This window comes from Carlito syrichta, unplaced genomic scaffold (assembly GCF_000164805.1).
Source record: "Carlito syrichta isolate Samal-C Ts95f unplaced genomic scaffold, Tarsius_syrichta-2.0.1 Scaffold314352, whole genome shotgun sequence".
NCBI lineage: Eukaryota > Metazoa > Chordata > Mammalia > Primates > Tarsiidae > Carlito > Carlito syrichta.
In genome coordinates this window covers 64569-74675 of record NW_007258448.1, presented here as the reverse complement: position 1 = coordinate 74675, position 10107 = coordinate 64569, and the positions used below count along the sequence as shown (strand labels likewise).

Genomic DNA, 10107 nt, shown 5'->3' with positions numbered 1-10107 from the left:
GGCCGGGCGGTACTTCCGTGACTGCGGGAGGGTGAGTATGGGGGTTGCGCGCGGCGTCCCGAAGTCGGGGCTGAGGTCTATCTAGCCTTGGGCTGCCCGCCCGGGGCCCCAGCCCGGTCGTCGGAGGCGCCCCCTGGAGGATGAGGAGGGTGGGGGAAGGAAGAGGAGAATATTAATATTATTATTATTATTATTTCTCCATTCGGATTTGGAGCCGCACTCTGCGGCCCAGGCTGGAGTGCGGTGGCACGATCGCGGCTCACCGCAGCCTCGACCTCCTGGGCTCAGGCGATCCTTCCTCCTCAGCCTCCCAAATAGCTGGGACTACAGGCATGCATCACCATGCCCAGCTAACTTTTTGATTTTTTGTAGAGATGAGGTCTAGTTGTGTGGTCTCGAACCCTTGGGCTCACACAATCCTCTCACCTCGGCCTCTGAAAGTGCTAGGATTACAGGCGTGAGCCACCGCACCTGGCCTGGAAAAGGAGCGTATAATTGGATTGGATGATGTCAGGTGTGCGGGATCTGTGTAGACAAGCAGGAGTCGGCAAATGGGTTCAAAGGGAAGGTTTTTTTTCTTTTAAAAAGAAAGGCCCTGTATATAAACAGTGTTTTAACCCTTTGCACTCAGATGTTCCCTCTGAGGACACATCGTAAATCTAGCAAATCACTCGGATTCCCCTCTCAGGGAATGTAAAGAGATTGCTGGTGATTATACAGGACAGACTCAGGCCAGCGCAAATTTTTCAAAAATGACCATTCCCTTGAAGTTTGCCATTCAACAACAATGAAAAACCTATGTCCCGTTTGAATTTTGTCAAGCTTCTGATGGGTCTGTTGAGAAGTGGATTTCAGGCATCAGGAGTGCGTCCTTCTACTTCCTCTTTGAACAACAGAATGGACAATAATTCCATATTCATGTGAGAGAAAGAAAATGAGACTGCAATTGTCTGTTCAAATAGAAAAGCGCCAGGTGGAAGACATCACCCAAATTACTGTTGCACAACATGTGTCAATGAACCCGAAATGCACGTCGGTGACTGTTTCATGCATTGCCACACATTAGAAAAATGTATAACATTTTGCAATCTTTACCATAAAGAAGTTCCTCAATGTCCAAATTTCCATTATAAGCCAAATACCATTATAATAAAATAATTGGCTCCAAAGCTATTCTGTTAATAGGAAGGGGTTTGTTTTTCACTATTCTTAAAAATGCGGTCGAATGGCTGGTAGGTGATCCCTAAGATGTCTTTGAGTGCAAGGGTTAAAATTATCTTTGTGCCACCATTAGGTAGTTTTGGTAAGGGAACTGGTCCCTTGTCACCACCAGACCCAGTGAACGGTCAACCTGAGGTAGGGTCTGAGAAAGACAGGATCTTCCTGTGTGGCTGCCACCATGGAGTCAAATTAAAACTCATTTGGGAGGGAAATGAAATTAAGGATATAAAAGTAGGGTCCAAGCTAACAGTCATAAACAGTATGTAGTTTCTGTCAAATACTGTGCCAGGCAGGGACTGGATCTCTTCCAGCAGAGGACATGCTGTCTTCAAAGTATATGTCTTCCTCATTAGAAAAATGAAAGGCAACCTCCAGGTAGGTGGAGGGGAGGACAACACCAATTAGAATACTTGATCTCAGCCGGGCTCGGTGGTTCAGCCTGTAATCCCGTGCCTTGGAAGGCCGAGGTGAATGGATTGCCTGTGCCCGCGGGTTCAAGACCCGCCTGGGCAGGCGAGACCTCATCTCTATAGTAAAATCAAAAAATCAGCTGGGCATGGTAGCACGTGCCTGTAATTCCGGCTACTCGGAAGGCTGAGGCGGAAGAATTGCCGGAGCCCAGCAGGTCGAGGCTGCGGTGGCCGGGAGCGGCCACTGCACTCCAGTCTGGGCGACAGAGTGAGACTCCAACTCAAATAAAAAAAAAGAAACTTGATCTCAAACCAAGCAAAATTGGGACCAAAGGGAGGCCCAAACTTTACCTGTAGGATGACCACTTGTACCCTCCCCCCACATCTTTAAAATTAAAACAGAAAAAGGGGGAAAAAAGAGAATATTTTATATTCTTGGACTGTCTCTACAAGCAATGCAAGATCTGCAGCAGTGACTGCCACCGGGAAAGGGAACTTGGGATATGGGAGTCTGGGACTAATGGAAAGGGGCATAACATTTACTCCCTCTTATTTTTATCTTCTGAATTTGGTACATTGTCTGTGTATTATCTACTTAAATTTTAAAAATAAAGGAAGTCTTGGCCAGTGACCTTTGGCCAACTCTCAGGAAAAAAAAGTTAAAGGCAACCCACGGCAAAATAATTTGGTAAAAATGTCTTATTTTACCTCCTTTCTAAAGAGTTGTGCCCTAATACATATATCTTGGAAAACACAAATAAACGTAATAAAACTTTTCCAAGTTGGTAGAAAACCAAAGCTTCTGGAAGAACTGTGCAGATTCTTAAACATTTTGAGGTTATCTGTGATGTCTAGAATATTCTTTTACATAGTAAGCACTAAATATTATTTTGTGTTTTTTTTTTTAAGTCAAAGGCAGGAACTGTTCTTTTAAGGGCTATATTTCATTAGGAGAGACAAAACAAACATGAAAAGTTGCATAACCATAAGAAATGTAAATGTACCATTTGAGATAGTTGTCAAAAGGGAACCTATATTTAGAATGCAAAGAGCTGGTGAGTGCTTGAAACATTTACCGTTCAGCTGATTGTTGCCACCAAACAGATGTTCTGATTTTCTCCAACACAGGACAAAAACATCTAAATTTAAATGTGATTTTTAATGTTATTGGTAACCAGTTTAGTTCACACACACGCTCTGTAGGTGGGCCAGGTACAATTCGTTTGTGAACTCTGCAGATTTTCCACCTTAAGTACAGATGATCCTGAGGGTTCCGTTTAAGATTTTTTGAGTTTACAATAGGTCTGTCCAGATGTAACCCCATCATAAGTCGAAGAGCATCTGTATTCAGAAATGATTGGTGTTAGAGGTCAGAAAAAATCCTGGAGATGGGAATCATCAGAATGTAAGGAAATGGTGGAATTTAAGCTGAGCAGGATGGGAGAGGTGCCATGAGGGTGAGAATGTGAACCATGAGTAGAACCTCGGAGTTGGGAGAAGAAGGGCAGGTTTGGAAGATGATGAGTTAACTCCTTAGAGGAGATCTGGAGGGCAAGTGTAAGAAACAAAGAAAATCTGTCTAATGTCAGACAGATAAGATGACTTTACCCTGGGCAGGGCTTCTCAAAGGTGAGTCGGCATCAGAACCAGCTGGAAGGCAGTTGGCAGTCGCTGGGACCCACTTTCAGAGTTTCTGATCCAGAAGGCCTGGGGAGGGGCCCGAGTTTCCACTTCTCATCGGTTCTCAGGTGCTGCTGGTCTGAGAACCACGCTTGGAGAATCCCTGCTGTAGGGTGTGGGGAACTATTGGAGGAGTTTGAGGAGGAGAGTAAGGAGACAACATTCACGTTTGAGAACAATTCTTGCTGTGAAGTCCCAGAGAAAGACTGGGAGAGAAGAAGAAGTTTCCTTAGGTAATCAGCCCCTGCTTCACTCCAGGCCTTGTAGGCTTTCTCATGCACCCTGTGTCATTTCATAGTTACCTTGATGGTTCAGTCTTAGAGTGTGCATTTTGCAGATGGAGAAAACTTCAAGAATATGAGAGAATGCCCAGTTACCATAGTGGTCTCAGAGCTTCCTACGACAAGTGCAGACTTGAAGAGGGTGATGGCAGTGTGAATGAATCAAAACATTGAACAGTGATGGATTTTTTAAAAATAGAGACTTCCCAAGCACGTTGAAACTTAAAAGTAGGAATTGGGAAAACTTGGAAAAGTGATAAAAGGTAAAGTAGACTGAGAACTTTAGAGAATCACTGCGCGAATTCAGTGTGTACCCTGTATTACTCTTAAATAATGACCTGTTTAAAACCTACCTAAAAGTTGCTTATATTAAGTCATTCTACTCTACAGAAATTTCCTGAAATTATTTGGAAAGGAGAAAGGAAAGCCTTCTGTGGGGGGTGCTGGGAGATGGTGAACAGATTAATGGCATTTGATGGCTTATCTTCAAATCAAAAGTGACTAGCCTTGAGAAATGGAAACACACAGTGTAACACCACGTTGCCTGTATGAATTGTGCTGTGTCGCAGATGCTGACCTAATGTATTGATTTTGGAAATCTGTATGTTTTTTCTTGCCAGAGTAGTTATTGAAATTGAGAATATTCCTTGGATCAATTTCAAGACAAATATCCCAAGTCAGACTGGCTGCTGCTGAGCAAATTTTTAATAAAGGAAAACATCTATATATTGAAATCAGACTTTAAAAATAAAGTCCTTAAAATAAATATATATTTACTGTAAAATCCAGAAAGATGTACATTTTAAAAAATCAATTGATGAGTAATCAGTGTAATGGAGATATTGACCCATGCAAAATTATGTCATACATTCATTTATTCTGTGAGCAATCAACTGTGCTGTAACTCCAAAGATAACTCATAGTTTAGGGGAGACTGACATCTTAAGAAATGGCCACCGTCCAGTTTAATGAGTGCTGTTATAGAGGATGTGGCCAGTACATGATGGCAGAAGTGGCTTCTGAGGGGGTGGGGCAAGAAGGCCTGGGAACTCCATAGAGGGGAAGACATTGAGTTGGCTCTTGAAGGCTGAGAAGGAATTTGTGAGATGATTAAGGGAGAAGAGGGCATTCCCATCAGAAGGAACATCATGGGCAGTGGCCAAGATGGATAGAAGAATGTAGCTGTTCCTGGGATCGGTGTGAAGAGCAGAATAGTTACTGCGGGTGGTAAGAGTGGAAGAGGGGAATAAATTAAGCTGGGGAGTTGGAGAAGAGTCCTCATAAAGAATATGAAATATTTATGTAATGACTGTCTTGGCTGGGTTGTAAACTTCTTGATGTTAGGAGCCATGTTTTACCCATGATATCAGTGTATTCCAAGGCCTGGCACAGAGTCTAGCATATAATAAGTTTTCAGTAAATATTTGCTGAATGAATGAGTGAAATGAATCACTGAAAACTACTCTTTTTTACAGGTAAGGTGGAGGACACCTTTTATGTGTTTTAAGCAGGGAAGTGGTATGATCATTAGGATAAGTGGCAATATGGACGGTGAATTAATAAGATTCTAGAGGTGGCTGTGGTAGACTGGAGTTGTTCAGACTTAAGGTTGTGCCTATTGGTGGTCTGTAATTTGCATTAAAAGATAGAAGAGAAAGACAGTATTGGAGTGTATCGCTTGTAATAGGGGTAAATATTATTTTGTGAAACTTTTGTTTCAGTTAAATGGGTGTGTATTGACTGATGTAAATGAATTCCTTCCCAAGGACTACAAAGTTTGAAATTTATTGTAGAGAAACATGGGAGTGAGGTTGGAGAGGAAGAAATGGATATAAAAGATAGTTTTGAGTAAAACAAATGTGAATCTTTTTTTTTTTTTTTGAGTTGGAGTCTCACTCCATTGCCCAGACTGGAGTGCAGTGGCCGCTCCCGGCCACCGCAGCCTCGACCTGCTGGGCTCCGGCGATCCTTCCACCTCAGCCTTCCAAGTAGCTGGAACTACAGGTGCGTGCTACCATGCCCAGCTGATTTTTTGATTTATTGTAGAGATGAGGTCTCACCAAATTGCCCAGGCGGGTCTCAAACCTGCAGGCTCAGGCAATCCACTCACCTCAGCCTCCCAAGGCACGGGATTACAGGCTGAGCCACTGAGCCCAACTACAAATGTGAATCTTAAAACGCTGCTGTTTATATGAACTTTCAGGGCAGGGGATTCACTTACCAACTTGTTTAGTCTTTTTGACCAATTTATGATTTTCATTCTCTGAATAAATTGACATTCTGGTTTGCTAGGCATGGCAGTGCTTTGGGATTGAATGTTGTAAATGCTGGAGGGACAATTAGTTGAAACAGTCTGATAGGATTATTGGCCAAGTTCATTGATTTCTTTCTATGAGAAAACAGGAAAAGATGCTAGTTACTTGAACAGATAGGAAGTCCTTCTCCCGACTTATATGATTTTGCCATTTTAGTGGACTTGGTCTGTTCAACCTGTGACATGTGTATAAGGGTAGAAAGTTGCTCATACAAGACTGAGTTATACTGTTTTTTAAAAAATTTATGGGCTTCTTTAACATCTGGTTGATTGAATAAATTTACAGGGCTAAGTATGTTATGAATTTAGTTATCAAGTGTGAATTAGTCTCTGTGGAGTGAAAAAACATTTAAAAATGTTTAAAATTGATCTCCTACTGATAAAGTTTGCACAGGCACTGTAAACTGATTTTTCATTTTGGCCTACCAAAGCCAAAAAGAAAAAAAAATTAGAAAGATAAACAGCCAGTTGTAATGAGGTATATTCAAATGCAACAGATTATTTTCTCTAGAGTTGACACCATAGATCTCAATTTTTGAAATCCGTGGTTTTTCCAAGTTCTGCCACTAGTTGTGAGGCCTTGGTCCGTCAGTCCACCTTGCTGAGGTCGCCTGCAAGACAGAATGTCATCCACTGTAGGACTGTTGTGAGGATTGGCTGAAGAAATGCATGCAAGATACCTCACACGAGGTAAACACTCAGTAAAAGGTAGCATCTGCTACTTTGCCATTCAGGTGGTCCAGAGGGCTTGGGGCACCAAGAAAATCAGCCCCTAGGGAGAAGTTGAAGGTGTCAAAACCTAGAATTATGTACATCTGGATAGCATTTTGGTTTGGGGATAAAATGGTATTATCCTTTTTCAACTTAAAGGTCTTTTAAGATTTGTATTTGCATGAAAAGACAGAGAACTTCGCAATTCCAAATTGTGATGAAGCCTGCAGTATAAACCATAAGCCTGTCAGAGAGTTGGCATGGATTTTCTGGGAAATCTTGCAGTTAAATTATTTTTAAGAAACCACTTTTAAACATTAATGCAATCTAGAATACTTTTATTAGACATTTTTTATTCAGCTCATTTATCTAGAGAATGTTATCTGCTTGCATTATTACAAATGGATATTTTTCATCTAGTAAAGTTTTTGTTACTAAGTCTTGATTCCCTACAAACTTAGCTTTCTGTTTTGGAAGATTGGTTAGATGTCAAAGGTGCCTTGATTCAGAACAGGAAACTTAGAAGGCAGAACGTTTAAGTAAGGGCCCTCCGATCCCACAGGTTAAGATTGTTACCCAAACTTTGCTTTGGAGTATATTAGATCAACATAGAGTATCTACTCATGAAGCTAAATACACACACACACACACACACACACACACACACACACACACACACACACATATAATTATACTTATAATAATATTATATATATATTTTGAAAGGTTATTGTGTGTCAGGCACTGTGCTAGAATCTGAGAAGACAGAGAATAAGATGTCCTTTCTCTGAGAGGATCAGCTGGGGTAAGCAATGAGAATCTTTTTATAAACAGATAGACTAGAAAACAAGATGATAAATACTGTACCTGAGATGTGAACAAGAGGCCATGGCGCATTGAATAGAGTAATTAACTGCCTGGAGAAGTCGGGGGAAGAAGTGTCTCAGAGGAGGTGTTATTTGAACTGTGTAGGCGTTTGTCAGGCACAAGAGTGAAAGATATGCATTCCAGACACCTAGTTTTTATTATAACACATAGATGGTTTTTAAGCATCTATTTTTAAGAAATCTACCCTGCTCAAAAATGATTACTAGCTTATTTACATCATGTTATTTCAGAGTACCATTGAACTTAATATGATAATTCTGATAAAATGTGTGCATAGATGTTTTTTAGCTAAAATGCGATTATCCTTTTCTATAGCTAAAATGCGATTATCACTTTGCACATCATTCTTTTTGCTAGATGTTTTAGTCTATATGCTTACTTTATGTCTAATTTAGAAATTGGCATATCCATTCATTGGATATATCACTGATGGTCATAGTAACTAGTAACGTGAGGACTCATCCAGTTGGGTTCTCATGTTAGGAAGAATTCTAAATGCAGAAGGAAGCAAGCTATAGGTTTTAGCAAAGACAATAATTAAATAATAAGCAGTTATTTGACATTTCTCATTAAATGTCTACAATTCTGAATTTTATCTTTAAAAAATTTTTTTGCCTATCATCCTAGCACTTTGGGAGGTTAAGGTGAGTGGATTGCCTGAGCCCCCAAGTTTGAGACCAACCTGGACCACATGATGAGACCTCGTCTCTACAATAAATCAAAAAATTAGCCAGGCTTGGTAGCAGGGGCCTGTAATGCTGAGGTGGAAGGATGGTCGAAGCCCAGCAGATTGACGTTGGGATGGCGGTGAGCTCGCCACTGCACTCCAGGCTGAGTGACACTCCAGCTCAAAAAAAAAAAAAAAAAAGATCTTTTTGGTTACTTTTTCTTACCACAGCAACTATTTTTTCTGTTTCAGCTGTAACAAATTACCACACACTTAGTGGCTTGAAGCAACACAAATTTATTATCGTATCGTTCTTTTGGCCAGAAGTTGGACATGGGTCTCAGTGGTGATCACACTACATCCACCTGGATCATCTAGAATAATGTGTTAACTTCAGGTCAGCTGATTAGCCACTTTAATTCCTTCTTGCCACATGACATACACAAAGGTTCAGGGATTCAGACGTGGACATGTTTGGGGGACCGATATTCTACCTTCCCCGGTAACATACGCAGCTCTTAAAATATCAGAAAGGTATGACCCGCCAGAAAACAGCATAAAAGCGCCGTTATACCACTCATCTGTAGATGAGGTTATATACACATTGATTATGTTTTTCTTCTGTGTGTGTAAATGTGTGTTTAAAATTTTGTGACCAGGCATGGCGGCTCACAATTGGGAAGCCAATTTGAGAGGATTGCTTGAGCCCAGGAGTTCGAGACCAGCCTGGGGAACATAGCCAGACTTCATCTCTATTAAAAAAAAGCAAAAAATTGTGAGGTGTGGTGGTGCACGCCTGAACTCCAAGCTATTTGGGAAGCTGAAGCAGAAGGTCAAGGCTATGGTGACCAGTGATCATGCCACTACACTCCAGCCTGAGGGACAGAGTGAGGCTCTGACTCAAAAATAATTTTTTTAAAGTGAAAAATAGTGTCACACCTCCTCTTAATCTCTAATCCCTTTTTGGATCATCTTGTCTGGTTTCATGTATTTAAATGAAATGTAGACATTGATGATTCATAAATTTATACTTCTGCTCTGACCTCTCTCCTAAGGCTGGTAGATGCACCTGTCTACTCAGCATCCCTCTTGTAGAAGCCAACATCCAGTAGGCACCTTCAGCTTGATGTATTGGAAGCTAAACCCCTGAGCTTACCTTAAGCCTCACCTCCCACGGTCTTCCCCAACTCATTAAGGGGCGGTTCCATCTTTCTTGGGGCTCAGTGGGAAACCTCTACCTCATCTGTGCCTGCTTCCTCACATCTCCTTTAGTAGCTGGTTCATCCAAACTCAGCTGGAGCCTGACTCACCACCACTTCCACCTCATCCAAGCCATTGCCTCTCTCATCTGCACTATTGTGATAACCTTTTTGCTGGTCTTTCTGTTTCTGTCTTGCACTACCATTCTGCACCACCTCCTTTGGAATTCTGCATAGAATAGCTAGAGAGAGCCCTCTAAAACACAAGTCAGAGCAGGCTCTACTGTGTCCCATGGCTTCCCATCTCACTCAAAGTCCTTTCAGTCGTCTATAAGACCCTATATCTGACCTTCTCTTTCACCTTCTTTCCTTTTCTTTCTTTTTTTTTGAGTTGGGTTTTTCTCTGTTGCCCAGGCTGGAGTGCTGTGGCATGCTCACAGCTACTACAGCCTCGACCTTCTGGGCTCAGGTGATCCTTCCTTCTTAGCCTTACAAGTTGCTGGGGCTGCAGATGTGTACCACCACATCCAGCTAAATTTTTTGATTTTTTTTTTTGTAGAGACAAGGTGTTACTATGTTGCCTAGGTTGGTTTTAAACTCCTGGACTCAAGCTTCAGTCTCCCAAAGTACTGGAATTACAGGCATGAGCCACCGTACCCAGCCTGACCTTCTTTCTCACACTTTCCCTTTTGCTTATTCAGGTTCAGCCACAGGGGCCTCCTGATAGCTAGTTAGA

General features: G+C 41.6%; 1 protein-coding gene across 1 annotated transcript in view; it reads left to right on the top strand.

Moving 5' to 3' along the window:
• The first annotated feature begins 9 nt into the window (after positions 1-9).
• The window catches only part of MMAA (methylmalonic aciduria (cobalamin deficiency) cblA type), a 30910-nt gene continuing 20812 nt past the window's right edge, over positions 10-10107 (top strand). The window contains exon 1 of the mRNA XM_008071512.2: positions 10-31. The gene's annotated coding sequence lies outside the window, so the exon portion shown is untranslated. The remainder of the gene's footprint in view (positions 32-10107) is intronic.